The following is a 17,653-nucleotide window of genomic DNA, read 5'->3' as shown; positions in this document are numbered from 1 at the left end:
AGGAATCCCAGAAGAGGAAGTGAGGGGAAAAGGTGCTGAAGGAGTCCTGGAACAAAGTATAGCAGAGAACTTCCCCAACCTGGGAAAAGAAGTAAACGTTGAAATACAAGAGGCTCAGAGGACTCCCCTCAGACGTAATTTGAATCGACCTTCTGCAAGGCATATCACAGTAAAAATGGCAAAACATAAGGACAGAGAAAATTTTGAAAGCAGCTAGGGAGAAAAGGGCCCAGCATACAAAGGGAAACCTATCAGAGTGGTAACAGACCTATCTACTGAAACGTGGCAGGCCAGAAAGGAATGGCAGGAGATCTTCAATGTGATGAACAGAAAAAATATGCAGCCAAGAATCCTCTATCCAGCAAGCCTGTCATTTAAAATAGAAGGAGAGATAAAGTCTTTCCAAATAAACAGAAATTGAGAGAATCTGTCACCACAAAGCCAGCCCTACAAGAAATCCTGAGGGGGACGCTCTAAAGGAAATGTTGCAAGGAACAAAGATACCAGAGACACCACCACAAACATGAACCCCACAAAGGACACAAAGACTCCAAACCCACATACCTCAATAATAACACTGAATGTAAATGGGCTGAATGCTCCAATCAAAAGACATAGGGTAGCAGAATGGATAAAAANTGACGGAGGAACAAGGGGGAGAAGAAGGGCGGAAATGGTGGGGGAAAGGGAGAGAGGCAAACCATGAGAGACTCTTGAATGCTGACAAAAACTGAAGACTGATGGATGTCGGGGGGTGGGGAGGATGGGCACGGGGGGGCACTTGTGGGGATGAACACTGGGTTTTATATGGAAACCAACTTGACGACAAACTATTTGTAAAAAGAATAAACAATAAATAACAAGAGCAACAACAACAACAACAAAAAAAACAGGTGCTTACATCCCAAGACGTTCCAGTTGGCAGTTTACAGTCAGGCCAGATGGGCCAAACCAATCGGGTGCTGACAAGACAGCCTGTACCTATCAGGAGGCTGCCAGGAGGCTGCCAAGCTGAAACGCCCCAAATTCCACTGTAATCACAATAAAAAGCCCTGCGATCACGAGTTCAGGGCTCCATACCATCACCNGTCAGGCAGAGAAGGACAAATATCATATGTTTGCACGTATAGGAGGATTAGGAGGAACTTAACGGAGGACCATGGGGGAGAAGAAGGGGGGAAATGGTGGGGGAAAGGGAGAGAGTCAAACCATGAGAGACTCTTGAATGCTGACAAAAACTGAAGACTGATGGATGTCGGGGGGTGGGGAGGATGGGCACGGGGGGGCACTTGTGGGGATGAACACTGGGTTTTATATGGAAACCAACTTGACGACAAACTATTTGTAAAAAGAATAAACAATAAATAACAAGAGCAACAACAACAACAACAAAAAAAACAGGTGCTTACATCCCAAGACGTTCCAGTTGGCAGTTTACAGTCAGGCCAGATGGGCCAAACCAATCGGGTGCTGACAAGACAGCCTGTACCTATCAGGAGGCTGCCAGGAGGCTGCCAAGCTGAAACGCCCCAAATTCCACTGTAATCACAATAAAAAGCCCTGCGATCACGAGTTCAGGGCTCCATACCATCACCACTGCCTCGGGGTACTTGGAGTCCCTGCTCGAGCTTGTAATAAAGACCCTTTTGTGCTTGTAAAAAATAAAAAAATTAAATTAAAATTTAAAAAAAATTCATGATGTTAGGGGCACCTGGGTGGCTCAGTTGGTTGAGCATCAGACTCTTGATTTTGGCTCAGGTCATGATCTCACAGGTTTGTAGGTTCAAGACCCACATGGAGCTCTGCATCAACAGCACAGAGCCTGCTTGGGATTCGGTCTCTCTCTCTCTGCCCTCCCCCACGCTCTCTCTCAAAATAAGTAAACTTTAAAAAAAATTTTACTAAATGTTAAAGTAATTTTACCTTCTTTTTTAATATTCTTCTACCATTTTCTTTTATTTATTTATTTGTTTGTTTATTTATTTATTTATTTTGAAGAGTGCAGGTATGAGCAGGAAAGGGGCAGAGAGAGGGAGAGAGAATCCCAAGCAGGCTCCTATAAGCCCAAGCAGGCTCCTCACTATCAGCACAGAACCCAATGCAGGGCTCAGTCCCACAAACCACGAGACCATGACCTAAGCCAAAATCAAAAGTTTAGATGCTTAACCAACCAGGTACCCCTTTTTCCAATTTTTCCAATATAGTTCATACTGTAACTCCATGCAGGCCTAGCTTTTATCCTATCTTCATTTGCCTGACACTATTTTCAAATCTTCATGACATCCAATTATTCAGATTTAGTGTTGCCACTTTTCATTTCTTTGCTGCACTTCCATCTTTGTTGGTCAGTTCTCTCCTTTGATTATGAAGTTTTGTAAAATGTCACATAGATTTATCACTGGAACACAAGGAAGTAACGCAACTGCATACTTTGCTGTGAAAGAACTGAATTAACAGACACACAGTGACCAATCCCCAACAGACTCTGAGAGAAGTAACATTACTGGTCACTGATCATGATGGACATCTGTTAATTACATAGTGACTTATAAACTGAAGAGCGAGCACAATCTGGGAGTTCACATACCATGCTAAATAACATCTGAAATGTGTTGGTAAGGGATTGGAATTATTTAACAAAACTATGGCAATAGAAATCCAAGCAAAGTGATGACTAAACAAAAAAAAAATTTAAGTGGCTAAATGTGGGAAGTATTTACTGTCAAATTCATGATAGGTCTCAAGAAAGGCTATAAACATCAGTACTGTTCCATTCTAGTCACTGATATGCTAGAATTCATAACAGACCTCAAGCAAGAAATTTAACTCCTTTGGGTCTCAAATTCTTCAAACCATATAATAATGAAATGGGTCTATAAAATCCTAAAAGTTCTCTCCAAACTTTGAAACTTAATGCTAGCAATTCACTTCAAGTGAGGCACAAACTAAGAACTCAAATTGGTATTAATGGAGAATGAAAACTGGTAAGAACACAATAAAAGTAGATTTCATTCTCTCTCCATAAGTGCATTTCCTAACTAATGATTTTTTAATACAATAACAACCCTTTCCTTTAAAATAGAATTATACTGGGGCACCTGAGTAGCTTAGTTAAGTGTCTCACTATGGCTCTGTGCTGATAGCATAGAGTATGCTTGGGATTCTCTCTCCCTCTTCTTCTGCCCCTCTTCCCCTGTTATACACTCTCCTTCTCAAAATAAACAAACATTTTAAAATAATAAAAAATAAAATGGAAGCAAATCTATCTTCTTTTCACATTTTTATTCATTGAAAAATGTAAAGTTAATTAAAGCAACTATTCCTAATAAAATTACATAAACTAAAAATTAAATAGGCTTGACTTCTCCAAGTTTTAAATAAGACTAGCAATCTAGTGAAGGTATATTTGGCATTTCTGATTCATATTTCACGTGCTCTCAGCATGCTTTATTAGTAGTGTTTCTTAAATGCTATGTAGAAAAGGGGCATCTTGGTGGCTCAGTCAGTTAAGCGTCCGACTTCATCTCAGGTCATGATCTCACAGTTCATGGGTTCGAGACCTGCATCCAGCTCTGTGCTGACTGCCTGGAGCCTGCTTCAGATTCTCTATCTCCCTCTCTCCCTGCCCCTCCCCTGCTAGCCCTCTGTCTCTTTCAAAAATGAATAAAACCATAAAAAAAAGTTTTAATGTTATGTACAATAAAAGAGAGTTCTAAATCAAAGCAATTGAGTAAGTTGTATTTTACAAATTTTAATTCTATAAAATGAAGCAACTGAATTAATTTCAAGTTCAGAAATATATTGAAGAACTCAGCAATTAGAAATGTATTATAGGGGAGCACCTTGGTGGCTCAGTCAGCTGAACATGTGACTTTGGCTCAGGCCATAGTCTCAAGGTTTATGAGTTCAAGCCCCACATCGGGCTCTCTGCTCTCAGTGCAGAGCCCACTTCAGATCCTCTGTCCCCTTCCTCTCTGCACATCCCTGACTTGCTCTCTCTCTCAAAAAAAAAAATAAAACATTAAAAAAAACCTGTATTATTAGGGGTGTCTGTTGGCCAAGTTGGTAAAGCATGCAACTCATGATATTGGGGTCATGAGTTCAAGCCCCATGTTGTGTAGAGCTTACTTTAAAAAAATTTAAAGTTAAAGTTAAAATTGAAAATAAATAATAACAAAAGCATTAAAAATTTTTTTAAAAAGAAATGTATTATTAAAACTCATACTTGCCAATAAATGATGTTAGGAAAAGTGGACAACTACCAGAAAAATAATTAAAATGGACCACTATCTTACACGATACAGAAAAACAAATTCAAAAATGCATTAAAGACTTGAATGTAAGACCTGAAACCATGAAACTATTGGAAGAAAAACAGACAGTAGGCCCTTACATCAGTCTTAGTGGTATTTTTCTGGATCAGTATCCTCAGGCAGGGGAAACAAAAGCTTACAAAATAAACAAATGGATATACATCAAACTAAAAACCTTTTGCAAAGCAAAGGAAAACATCAACAAAACAAAAAGGCAACCTACTAAGTGGGAGTAGATATTTGCAAATTATATATCTGATAAAGGATTAATATCTAAAATATATGTTTTACACCCACATTACACCTATATACCTAATATTTTTTAAAAACCAATTTAAATAATGGGCAGAAGACTTAGACATTTTTCAAAAGAAGACATGCAGATGGCCAAAAGGGACATGAAAACCTGGCAAACAACACTCATCACCAGGGAAGTGCAAATCAAAACCAAAATGTGCTATTACCTCACATTTGTCAGATTAGTTATTATCAAAAATACAGAAAACAGGGGCGCCTGGGTGGCTCAGTCGGTTAAGCGTCAACTTCGGCTCAGGTCATGATCCCGCAGTTCGTGGGTTCGAGCCCCGCTTCAGGCTCTGTGCTGACAGCTCAGAGCCTGAGGCATGTCATCGGATTCTGTATCTCCCTCTCTCGGACCCTCCCCTGTTCACGCTGTCTGTCTGTCTGTCTCTGTCTCAAATAAATAAAAAACATTAAAAATTTTTTTCAAAAAAAATACAAAAAATAAGTGTTGGCAAGGACACAGAGAAAAGGGAACCCTTGTACACTGTCAGTAGAAATGTAAATTGGCAAGGGACCTGGATGGTTCATCAGTTGAGCATCGGACTTTGGCTCAGGTCATGATCTCATAGTTCATGAATTCGAGCCCCACATGGGCTGCTTGGAATTCTCTCTTTTTCCCTGCCCCTCCCCAACTTGTTCTTGTTCTCGCTCTCTCTCACTCTCTCCCTCTCTCTCTCTCTCTCCCTCTCTCCCTCACACACATGCTCTCTCAAAATAAACTTTAAAAAAAGAAAAAAGAAAAAGAAACTACCTAATCAGAACAAGAGTGGGGCATCTGGGTGGCTCAGTCAGTTAAGTATCCGACTTTGGTTCAGGTCATGATCTCATGGCTCGTGGGTTCGAGCCCCGCATCGGGCTTTGTGCTGACAGCTACCTCAGAGCCTGGAGCCCGTTTCAGATTCTGTATCTCCCTCTCTCTCTGACCCTCCCCTGCTCACGCTCGCTCTCGCTCTCTCTCTCTCAGAACTAAATAAAACATTAAAAAATTTTTTTTAAATCAGGACAAGAGAAAAAAACAGATTAAAAAAAATGAACAGAGCCTCAGAAACCCATATGACAGTATCAAAAGGAATAGTGTTCATGTCATCAGAGTCCCAAAAGGAGAAAAAAACTATAGTGCAGAAAGAATACCTAAAGAAACAATGGCTGAAAATTTTCCAGGTTTGGAAAGTGACACATATCTGCAAATTCAAGCTAAGTTAATCCCAAATACAATAAATCTAAAGATATCCACACCAAGACACTCACAATGAAACTGCTGAAAACTAAAAACAAAGAAAAAAAATCTTTAAAACAGCCAGAGAAAAATCACATATTACTTATCATTGCAGATTTCTCATCAGGAATCTTGGATATCAAAAGAAAGAAGAAAACATTTTTAATATGCTGAAAGAAATGTCAACCCACAAAGCTACAAATAAGGAAAATACCCGTCAGAAATAAAGATATTCTCTGATGACGCAACCACTGTCTGCAAACTTCCTCTAAAAGAATTGTTAAGAAAGATTTTTTTATACAAAAGTGAAATAAAGGAATATTTAGAATATTAGGAAGGAAAAAAGAACAACATAATTGGTTAACAATCTGAATAAATGTAACTATTTATTAAATACAGTCCATTCTTCTACTCTTGAGTTCTTTTATGTTTTTCAGCTAAATGTAAAAATTATAACATTAAGAGACAGGGACTTGTTATGTATATAATGACAACAACAACAAAAAGGGAAAGGGTAAAACAACCTATATGGTGGGATCCAAATTTCAATGAAGTGATAAAATATTGATTCTAAGAAGCTAGTTTCAAAATGTTAAATACTTTATAAGTCCATTTATGACATTCTGAAAAAGACAAAACTACAGTGAAAGAAAAGAGAACTGTGGTGGCCAGTGGTTAACAAGAAATGAAGAAAATGACAACAAAGGAATAGCATGTAGGAGTTTCCTAGGGTGACAGAACTGTTATTATTCTTGTTTGTGGTGTGCTTACAGGAATCTGTAACTTAAAAATTATGCAACTATAGGGGCGCCTGGGTGGCTTAGTCGGTTAAGCGTCCGACTTTCGCTTAGGTCATGATCTCGCGGTTCGTGGGTTCGAGCCCCACGTCGGGCTCTGTGCTGACTGCCAGCTCAGAGCCTGCAGCCTGTTTCAGTCTGTGACTCCCTCTCTCTGACCCTCCCCTGCTCACGCTGTCTCTCTCTCTCTCCTAGAAATAAATAAAACACTTAAAAAAAAAAATTTTAAAAAAAAATTATGCAACTATATACCAAATATGAAAAAAGGAATTTTAGCTAGCATATGTTCATGACTAAAATAAAATGCATATAGGGGTGCCTGGGTGGCTCAGTTGATTAAACACCCCACTTTGGATCCAGTTATGATTTCATGGTTTGTGAGTTTGAACCCAATGTCGGGCTCTGTGCTGACAGCTTGGAGCCTGGAGCTGCTTCAGATTCTGTCTCCCTCTCTCTCTACCCCTCCCCCACTGGCGCAAGGGTGTGTTCGTGCACTCTCGCAAAAATAAACTGTAAAAAAAATTTTTCTAAATACATATATGCATGCAAGATATATGTACACATAATTATAAGTACACTGAGTAGTGACAGTACAAGAGAATTTTATCTTTCCTTTATACTTTTTTAAATCTTTTAAATCATCTACAATGTCTAAATGCTGCCTTTAGAAAAATATTCAAAAATAACCACAATATACTTAATTAAGCTAAAAATATGCCACTTCAATACAGCTTCCTAATACGATTTGGAAATAATAAATGAGAACACTGCAAAGTATTCTGAGATCTCCAAGTGTAAAGTTAATCATAACAGTAGGCAGCTGCAATCCCCTTCCTTGACTCTCTTTCAAAATCAGTCTCTCTCAAAATTTACTAACAGGTAACAGCTGACCCTTAAACAACATGAGGGTTGGGATACTGACTGCCCCAACAGTCAAAAATCCACATATAATTTTTGACTCCCTAAAAACTTAACTACTAATAGCCTATTGTACTAGAAGCCTTGCCAATAACATTAACATTCCATTTACACATATTGTGTATGTTATATGTATCATATACTGTATTCATACAATAAAGTAAACTAGATAAAAGGAAACATTATTACTAAGAAAATACAAGGGCGGGAAATTACATGTGCAGAATTATACTCTATCAGATAAAATGTGACTATAAGTGGACCCATGAAGTTCAAACCCACACTGTTCAAAGGTCAACTTTATTAAGATTCTGAGAGGATGGAAGAGTAAGGAAGCACCAGGATTCTGTCTCTCCACCTAGAGAATAATGACACAGGCATAATCTGTCTGATATAATGAGGTTTTTTTGGAACTCTAGAGTCCTCTGAAAGTTTGCAGCTTCCAGGGAATAGGTTTGGAAGGGGAATTTTTCATCAATTTCAGATTTTAGCAGGGGAGCAGCTACCCATCCTCCACCTCCAACTACATGGCAGTTGTACATACATTCTAGAAGCAGCTTGTGAGAGCTAGGGTAAGCAAAAATTAGTGTGCCCTCCTTGTATTGGAGATCTGTGCCCTAATTCCTCGTTGCTGCTTTTAATCACAAAAATGAAAACAAAGAGGCATAAGGCCATTTTTGTTGCACCAACTCCCTCTGCTATAAGTCCTTCCTTTTTTTTTTTACCTGTACTCTTCCCTTCCCCTTCATTTTTCTCTATTTTCCCCTTTGGAAGCCAGACATTAAAGACTAGGACATTCAAAAGCAACTGCACATACAGAAGAAATCAGAAACTCACCACGCATATCCAGGGAAAAGCAGTACTGAGAAAAGACCTGAGAACTTAAAATGACACCTCTCAGGTTGATCCTAATCACAAAGACAGACTACAACAGCCAAAAAAAACCAAAATATTCTGGGAAAGAGGAGAAGCTGATTTTCAGAATTACCATATCATTAGATTGAATAGTCCAATTTTCAATAACAACAACAACAATAAAATCACAGAAAACAGGAAAACCAGGCCTTGTTCAAAGGAAAAAACTTAACAGGAACTATTCCCTGAAAAAGACCTGACGGTAGACATACTAAACAAAGACATTAAAGTAACTTGGTTTTTTTTAATGTTCACTGTCTCATTTTGAGAAAGATTTAGAGCACAAGCAGAGGAAGGGCAGAGATCTCAAGCGGGCTTCACAGTGTCAGCACAGAGCCAGATGCAGGGGCATGAATTCACTAACTGTGAGATCATGATCTGAGCCGAAATCAAGAGTTAGTCCCTTAACCGACTAAGCCACCCAAGAGCCCCTAAAATAATTGTCTTAAAGGAGTGCCTGAGTGGCTCCGTCAGTTATGTGTCCAAATCTTGATTTTGGTTCAGGTCATGATTTCATGGTCATGAGACTGAGCCCTGCACTCAGTGTAGAGCCTGCTTAATATTCTCTCTCTCCCTCTACCTTTGCCCTTCCTCCACTTGGGCTCACATGTCTCGCTCTAAAAAGATAAATTAATAAATGTCTTAAAGACGCTCAAGAAAGTAAAGGAAGATATGGAGAAAATCAAGAAAACAATGTAGAAACAAAACAGAAATATCAACAGATAGAAAATATAAGGAAACCAAAAAGAAATTCTACAGATGAAAAGTACAAGAACAGAAATGAAAAATTCACTAAAAAGATTCAAAGGCAGAAAGGGGTAGGCAGGCAGAAGAAATAATGAGCAAACTTGAAGACAGGACAATGAAAAGTATCAAGTGAGAACAAAAAGAAATATGACAGAAGCAAAATGAACAGAGTAAGGTACCTGTGGGACACCCATAAGTACACTAACATTATACATCATGGAAGTCCAGAAGGAGAAGAGAATGGGGCAGGGAATGTAGGTAGAAAAATAATAAACTGGAAACTTCCCCAAACTTAATGAAAGACATGAATATAAATATCTAAGAAGCTCAATAAACCCCATATATGAATTTGAAGAAATTCACAAAGAATCTTCAAAGTAGTGAGAAGTGATTCACATACAATGTATCCTCAAGTAGTGTATGAGGAGATTTGTCATTACAAATGTTGGAAGCCAGAAGCCAGGGAGCTAATGCACTCAAAGTCCTAAAAGAAGAAACAATCAAGCAAGATTCCTGTATCTGGCAAAAGTGTCCTCCAAAATTTAGGGCGAAATTAAGACCTTCTCAGACAAACAAGAAAGCTCAAGGATGTACTGGAGTGTGAAATGAAAGGACAGTAAACAGCAATTCAAAGCCATATTGAAGAAATAAGGATCTCAATAAAGGTAAATGCATGGCAATTATAAAAGTTAGTATTATTCCAACATTGTTTTATAATTCCAAATGTTGTTTTCTACAGGATTTAAAAGACTAAACGCAACTTAAAGAATGCTTACTTTATGTATCTGAGAACACAATGTATAAAGATATAAGTCTGTAATATCAATTACCAAGGGGGGGGGGTTGGAGCTGTTAAAAACCAGTTATTCTAGGGGCACCTGGGTGGCTTAGTCAGTTAAGCGTCCGACTTTTGCTTAGGTCATGATCTCACGGTTCGTGGGTTCGAGCCCCGCGTCGGGCTCTGTGCTGACTGCCAGCTCGGAGCCTGGAGCCTATTTCAGAATCTGTGTCTCCCTCTCTCTCTGACCCTCCCCTGCTCACGCTGTCTCTCTCTCTCTCCTAGAAATAAATATATTTTTAAAAAAAAACAGTTATTCTATATTACTGAAGTTAGGATGGTATAAATTCAAATTTGAATGTTATAACTTTAGGATGTTAATTACAATCCCCAGGGTAACCACAAAGAAAATAGCTCAGAATATACACAGTATGAAATGAGAAAGGTGTTTAAACATTTCACTACAAAAAATATATACACAAAATGAAGAACAAAAAAGCTATAAAACATATAGAAAAAATTCATGGGGTGCCTGTGTGGCTCAGGTCAGGATCTGGTCATGTTAGTTTGAGCCCCACCTCAGGCTTTCTACTGTCAGCACAGAGACAGCTTCAGATTCTCTGTCCCCTTCTCTCTCTGCCCCTCCCCTGTCACATGCATGTGCACTCTCTCTCTCTCTCTCAAAAAAATAAAATAAAAAAAATAAAAATAGAAAATCTCCTTTAAAAAAAAGAAAACAATTAGTAACATGACAGAAGTCCCTTCTTATCAGTAATTACTTGGAGTCTTCTACTCTCCAATCAAAACACAAATCCACACAGGGGAGCTAGGCAGAGGGGCACCTGGGTGGCTCAGTTGCTTAAGCCTCTGACTTCAGCTCAGGTCATGATCTCACAGTCCTTGGGTTCAAGGCCCGAAAATGGCTCTATGCTGACAGCTCAGATTCTGGAGCCTGCTTTGGATTCTGTGTCTCCCTCTCTCTGCACGCACCCTTTCCCCACACTCGTGCACATGCACGAGTGCGTGCTCTCTCTCCCTTTCTCTTTCAAAAACAAACATAAAAAAAAAACCAGGCAGAATAAAAACACATAATCCAACTACATGCTATCTTCAAGAGAATCACTTTAGAACCGAAAATACAGATAGGATGAAAATAAAAGAATAGGAAAGGTAGTCCATGCAAATAAGTAACCAAAAAAGAGCAGGAGTAGCTACACTAATATTGGACAAAACAGACTGAATCTAAAAGGTTGCAAGTGACCAAGAAGGATATTATGTATTAATAAAAAAGTGATACAGCAAGAGGATATAGCAATTATAATCATTTACATACCTAATGACAAACCATCAAAATATAAGAAGCTAAAACTGACAAAATTAAAGAGACAGTTCTACTATAATAATAATTAGAGACTTCAATACCCACTCTCAATACTAGATAGAACAACCAGACAGGAGATGAGAAAATGGAGAATTTAAACAATACAATAAACCAACTAGACCTAACAGACATATACAAAACACTACCCAACCACATCAGCATATACATTTGTTTTCAAGTGTATATGGGATATTTTCCAGGAACAGATCATACTTTAGGCCAAAATTAAGTCTCAACAGACTGCAAAACACAAATATCATACACAATATCCTCTCCAACCACAAGATGAAGTTAAAATAAGTAACAAAGGTAAAATGGGAAAATTCACAAATTTGTGCAAATTAACACACTCTTAAGCAACCAAAGGACCAAAAAAGAAATCACAAGGGAAATTAGAAAATACCTGAGACAAATGAAAACAAAAATACAAAATACCAAAACCTATGGGGGGTGCCTGGGTAGCTCAGTCAGTTAACCTTTCAACTTCGGCTTAGGTCATATCTTGTGGTTCTTGAGTTCAAGCCCTGCACTGTGCTGTCAGCTCAGAGCCTGGAGCCTGCTTCAGATTCTGTGTCTCCCTCTCTCTCTCTGAACCTCCCCCACTCACACTCTGTCTCTCTCTCTCAAGAATAAACATTTAAAAAGAACATGCCCTTAAAAAAAAAAAACACACATATGGGATGGAACAAAAGCAGTGCTGGGAGAAATGTATAGCTGTAATCACTTACCTTATAAAATAAGGAAGATCTCCTATCAACAATGTAATGTTACACCTTATGGAACTAAAAAAAGAGCAAACTAAACCCAAAGCAAGCAGGGGGAAGGAAATTTTTTAAATTGGAGAATTTTTAAAAATAGAGAATAGAAAACAAAGAAAAATTAGTGGAACCAAAAGCTGATACTTTAAAATACCAGCAAAATTGACAAACTTTAGCTACACAGACTAAGAAAAAGGAGAAACCACTCAAATTACTAAAATAAAAAGCAAAAGAGGAGACATTACTGATTTTACAGAAATGAACTATAACAGAGTACTATGAATAATTTTACACCAATATACTGGATAATCTACGTAAAATAGACAATTTCCTAGAAATACAAAACCTATCAAAACTAACTTGTGAAGAAACAGAAAATCTGAATAGACCTATTACTAGTAAGAAGATTCAATCAGTGAACAAAACTTTCCTAAAAAAGAAAAGTCCTGGACTTGAGGCCTTCACGGGTGAATTCCAAAAAAACATTTACAGAAAAATACCAATCCTTCTCAAACTTTTCCCAAAAAAAGCAAAATTCAGAGAACAACCTAATACATTCTCTGAGGTGAGGAGTAAGTACTTTGATACCAAAGCCAGACAAAGGCACCACAAAAGTACTAGCAAACCAAATTCAGCAATATATTTGAAAAATTATATACCATGACCAAGTAGAATTTCTTTCTAAAATGCAAGGATGGTTCAACATATGAAAACGAATCAACAGGGGCTCAGTCAGGTGAAGTATCCAACTCTTGATTTCAGCTCACAGTTGTGAGAGCCGGCCCCACGTCAGGCTCCGCACTGAATGTGGAGCCTGTTTAAAATTTTCTCTCCCTCTGTCCCCTCTCCAGCTCATGCACACAGGTGCACTCTCTCACTCAAAAAAAGATAAATAATGTACACTTAAAATTGGGTAAAATGGGGCACCTGGCTGGCTCAGTCACATACAACTCTTGATCTCATGGTCGTGAGTTCAAGCCCCACGTTGGGTGGTATTTATTTACTTAAATAAATAAAACTGAAAAAAAAAACAGTTAAGATGGTAAATTTTATGTTATGTGTATTCCACCATTATTTTATTTTTTAAAAAGACAAAATAAAGAATTTTCCAGATGTACAGAAGCTGGAAGAACTCATCACCAGCATATCAGTCCAACAAGAAGTTTTAACAGTATTTCTTTCAAGAAGGAAAAAAATGACACCACATGGAAACCAGGGTCTACCCAAAGAAATGAAGAGTACTAGAAACATAAATATCTGACTGTACCAATTATAAATATATTGGTTCTCCACTCCAAATCCACTCCTCTCTGCCATGCTTTGCAATAATGGAGCTGGTACCTATAAACATTTCTTCTCTGCCAGCTGGCAAAATGTTAACCTTTTCAGCAGATGGCACTGGAGAAACACTCCAGACAGAAGTGGCTTCTCTTCCCAATACACTGTGCTCTAACCTGCTTGTTCCAGCGAAGAACAATGCCATGAAAAACACCAACAGCCCTCTCCCCAAGCACCAACATCCCATCAAGTCTCAGCGACACATATACAACCCCATGGGTAGTTTCTCAACAAGTTTTGTCAACACCCTGCGCTGACGGCTGCGCAGCAAGTTTCTGTAGCACTCCTATGCACCAGACAATTCCCAAAGAATTATGCCAGTGTTCCAGCTGGCTTCTCAGATTGAGAAAGGGGCTTCCTACTAACTTTTCTCAGTACCCCAAAAGGGGGCTTCTTGCTTGATAAGGAAAATCTGCAGCATTTCACACTTCTCCAGCATCCGGTTTAACACACCCTTTCCAACAAGATCTGAATCTCGGCTTTGAAACTGGTAAATGGGGCATCTTCCAGATTTGTTCCATCCATCTGGGCTACCATGCCCCAGCCCTAGAGGCAGTGGCTGCTCCCTCTATTGTGTATACTTTACAGTTCTCTTTCCCCTCTAGGGCTAATTCTGTTACTCATTAATAACTCTTCATTTTTTTATTAATAATTCTTTATATTAAACTTTCCCTATTCAAATTACTGTGTGGTTTCTGACCTCTGACTGATATAGAATTGGTACTGGCAGTGGTCACAGTAAACATACCTACAAAGATGGGATTTGGAGGTTGGCTTGGTTGTACCCTCTGGCTTAAACAGGAAACAGGATGCTAATAACCCCTGGCACGCAGTGGCATCACAGTTAATCAAGTGATCAACCGTGGTTGACTGTGATGAGGTGCCAACAAAAACAAGCACCTTAGGACCCCAAATAGCTCTGTACTGAACTGTTAAGGCAGCAGTGATGACTACAAGGTCTGTTATATGAGATGGATTCTCTAAGTGCTCTTGAACAGGCACACAAAAAAATAAGTTCAAGTCCATTAACTGTCAGATTAAATCACAGTCTAAAAAACAGCGCTTTTCATGAAAGTATTAAAGAAACCACAGGGGCACCTAACTAGCTCAGTCATTTGAGCATCTGACTTTGGCTCAGGTCATGATCTCGAGGTTCAGGAGTTCAAGCCTCACATCAGGCTCTCTACTATGAGCACCGAGCCTGCTTTGGATCCTCTGTCTTCTCACTCTGCTCCTCCCCCACTCGTACACATGTGTATGCACTCTTTCTCAAAAATAAAAATCTGAAAAAAAATCTTTTTCTTATAAACTCAGATTCATATTGCTAAAACTCAAATGCAAAATTTACTTGTGCATATAGCTGAATTATAACATTAGATGAATTCATAGTCTCATTAAGTTTCTCATGTGACAGTAAGAGCAATGACTAGTAAAAAAAAAAAAAGAGAGAGAGAGAGACCCTGAAACAGGAACATGTGGTCGAATCAGAATGAAAAAGACAACGTCACACCTCCAGTAGCAAAAACTTACTCTTCTGTATATAAAAAGAGCAGCTTTCCTTTGCTGAAAATCCTGTGATATTGTTATATTCCGCAAATGACTTGGAGGAGGATGTTCATTCTCCTCAAGACCAACTACAACCAATCCTTTTGACATTACACCCGTAACTATGTTCAAATCTCAGCATGTTATAAAGGAACAGGTACACATGTTATGACCCAAGAGAAAATAGCTTAAGCACTAAAAAATGCCAAAATTTTGTTAATACATTAAGGAAAAAACCTGAGGAATATGTGTGAAAATAGAAAACAGGGTATTAGACCAATGAGGTTATTAGAATTCATTAACATGAGTGAGCTTACCACAGATTCTATGATAACTTGGGCGGCTGGAGATGACTCTCATAGCCTACTTGTTGACTGAAACTTACACTCAACACTGCTGTAATCATTAAGGAAATGTAAATCAAAATCATTCTGACACTGACAATGAATATTAAATAAGGTTTGATGAGGTTGAGATACTAGAGTTCCACTGGCATTATGTGGAAGATGAAATCCAAAGGTTTAGAGAGACAGGAACATTGAGGTGGATTTATCCTCTGCAACCTACTACCCAAATACATTCCCTGAGAAGGCCCAGAAGACACATTAGTGAGGGAAGCACCACATACTTGAAAAGCGGTGTGGCTGCTCTCTTTTAAAAGTCAGGTATGACTTCAGGGAATGTAACCACTGAGATGAACACCCTGATCTCACTGAGGATGATGGGATCCCAAAGTAGCAGAGGCCAAGTGGCAGCACTTAACTCCAAAGATAAGGGCAGCAAGGACATACCGGTAATCAGAACGCTTTGGCCCGCAGGGATCTTTGGCAGTGGCTAATTGATCACGATGTTCCTAGGAATGAAATAGATGGGCAGTTTAATCTATATAACAGAAAAATGCCTAAATCTGGTGGCCAAAAACCGACGTGAGTCATCATAGTGGAAGTTGTGGGCATTTGCCCAGTTTCCAGACCTGGTCAAGTCACAGACCCACAGCCTTTTGTAACTGAGGAGACTAGGTCCACCTGAGGAAAAGCTTCTGCACCGTTACCACAAGTACACACCATAAATCTTCCTCCAAGCCTTCCTCAAAGGGACTTCAGCCATTTAGTAGAGCAGTGGTTTTTAAGCAGGGGCAATGTTGCTTCCCAAATCTAGAAAAGTTGGTAAAATCTGGAGGCATTTTTTGGTTATTACAACTAGGGAGTTCTACTGACATCTAGTGGGTAGAGGCCAGGCATGCTGTGAACCATCCAGCAATGTACACTACAACCACTACAACAAAGAAGTCTTTAAAGCATCTCCAAGATTTAGTTATCTCCCTGATCTCATCTCCTACTACTATCTTACTCACCTACCTTCAGCTACCACCCCTTTGCTGTTCATAAAATATACACAGCATTCTCCTGCCTCACAAACTTTGGCTTTGTTGTTCCCTCTACCTAGAATGTTTTTGCTCTTAGATACCCACAAGGCTGGCTTTCTCATTCCCTTCGGATTTTGCTTAAATGCTGCTATCTAAAATTGCAATGGTACTTCCACCACAGCACAATGTATACCTCTTTTCTACTTTATGATTCTCTATAGAAGTGTTCCATTTTAAATGCTCTGCATTAATTACCTCACTAACAGTTCTCTCTCCCATCAATAGACTATAAACGCCATAAGAGCAGAGATTTTCTCCATTTTATTCATTACTGTATTCTCAATCCCTACAATGGTTCCTTGTGCATAACAGACACTCAAACATTTGTTGAAAGGAAGCATGAATGGTGACTGGATAGAAACTACGGATGTGGAGCACTGAGGAATTCTAAGATGACTCCTAAAGTGATTTATTTGCTTTTATCTGCTTAGTACCCCATTCTTCTGAAAATAGTGACTTCTGATTATCATATATTTTGAACACTTCTTCCCTTTTATTTTTTTTTTAATTTTTTATTTATTTCTGACAGAGAGAGACAGCATGACCAGGGGAGGGTCAGAGAGAGAGGGAGACACAGAATCTGAAACAGGGTCCAGGCTCTGAGCTGGCAGTCAGCACAGAGCCCAACATGGGGCTTGAACCCATGAACCGTGAGATCATGACCTGAGCCGAAGTTGGACGCTTAACCGACTGAGCCACCCAGGCGCCCCCACTTCTTCCTTTTTAAAAATGTGATTTTTAATGTTGTCAAGTCAATTACTCTTTTGAATTATCTTTTAAAAAGGCGTTCCCTGTATCAAGATGTTATATTTACCTATATTTTCTTTGGGGAATAGTTTCATTTTCTTATATCCATACATTCAATCCCTCTAGAATTTGTTTTGGTATCTGGAGGAAAAGATATAACTTTTATCTTTTGCCCAAATGACCATCAAACTATCCAAACACAACTTGAATAACTTATAACTATATTCTTATATACAGACATAAATCTCCTTATTTGTAATAATCTGAGCATACCTATTGCAGTATTATATTCAAGATCCTGTAGAACAAGGTACCCACATCCCCTACTCCTCCACTCTTTCAATACTCATCTAATTCAAAATTGTTTTGGCTATCTTTCACATAGTTATAATTCCTAGTGAACTTCATCACTGTTTTCTCAAATTTTACCTTCCTCGCCGTGAAAAAGAAAAACAAAATCCTGTTGGTACA

The 17,653-nt window shown here is 38.7% G+C and overlaps 1 protein-coding gene across 2 annotated transcripts in view; it reads right to left on the bottom strand.

The window, feature by feature from the left end:
• ZMYM4 (zinc finger MYM-type containing 4) overlaps nucleotides 1-15,863 on the bottom strand; it is a 118,815-nt gene extending 102,952 nt beyond the window's left edge. For both annotated transcript variants that reach the window (XM_077753094.1, XM_077753095.1), the window contains exon 1: nucleotides 15,801-15,863. The gene's annotated coding sequence lies outside the window, so the exon portion shown is untranslated. The remainder of the gene's footprint in view (nucleotides 1-15,800) is intronic.
• Nucleotides 15,864-17,653: the final 1,790 nt, after the last annotated feature.

The sequence above is a fragment of the Crocuta crocuta genome, unplaced genomic scaffold (assembly GCF_008692635.1).
Source record: "Crocuta crocuta isolate KB4526 unplaced genomic scaffold, BGI_CrCroc_1.0 scaffold303, whole genome shotgun sequence".
Classification (NCBI taxonomy): domain Eukaryota; kingdom Metazoa; phylum Chordata; class Mammalia; order Carnivora; family Hyaenidae; genus Crocuta; species Crocuta crocuta.
Note: the sequence above shows the minus strand (reverse complement) of the source record. Positions and strands in the feature narration are given on the sequence as shown.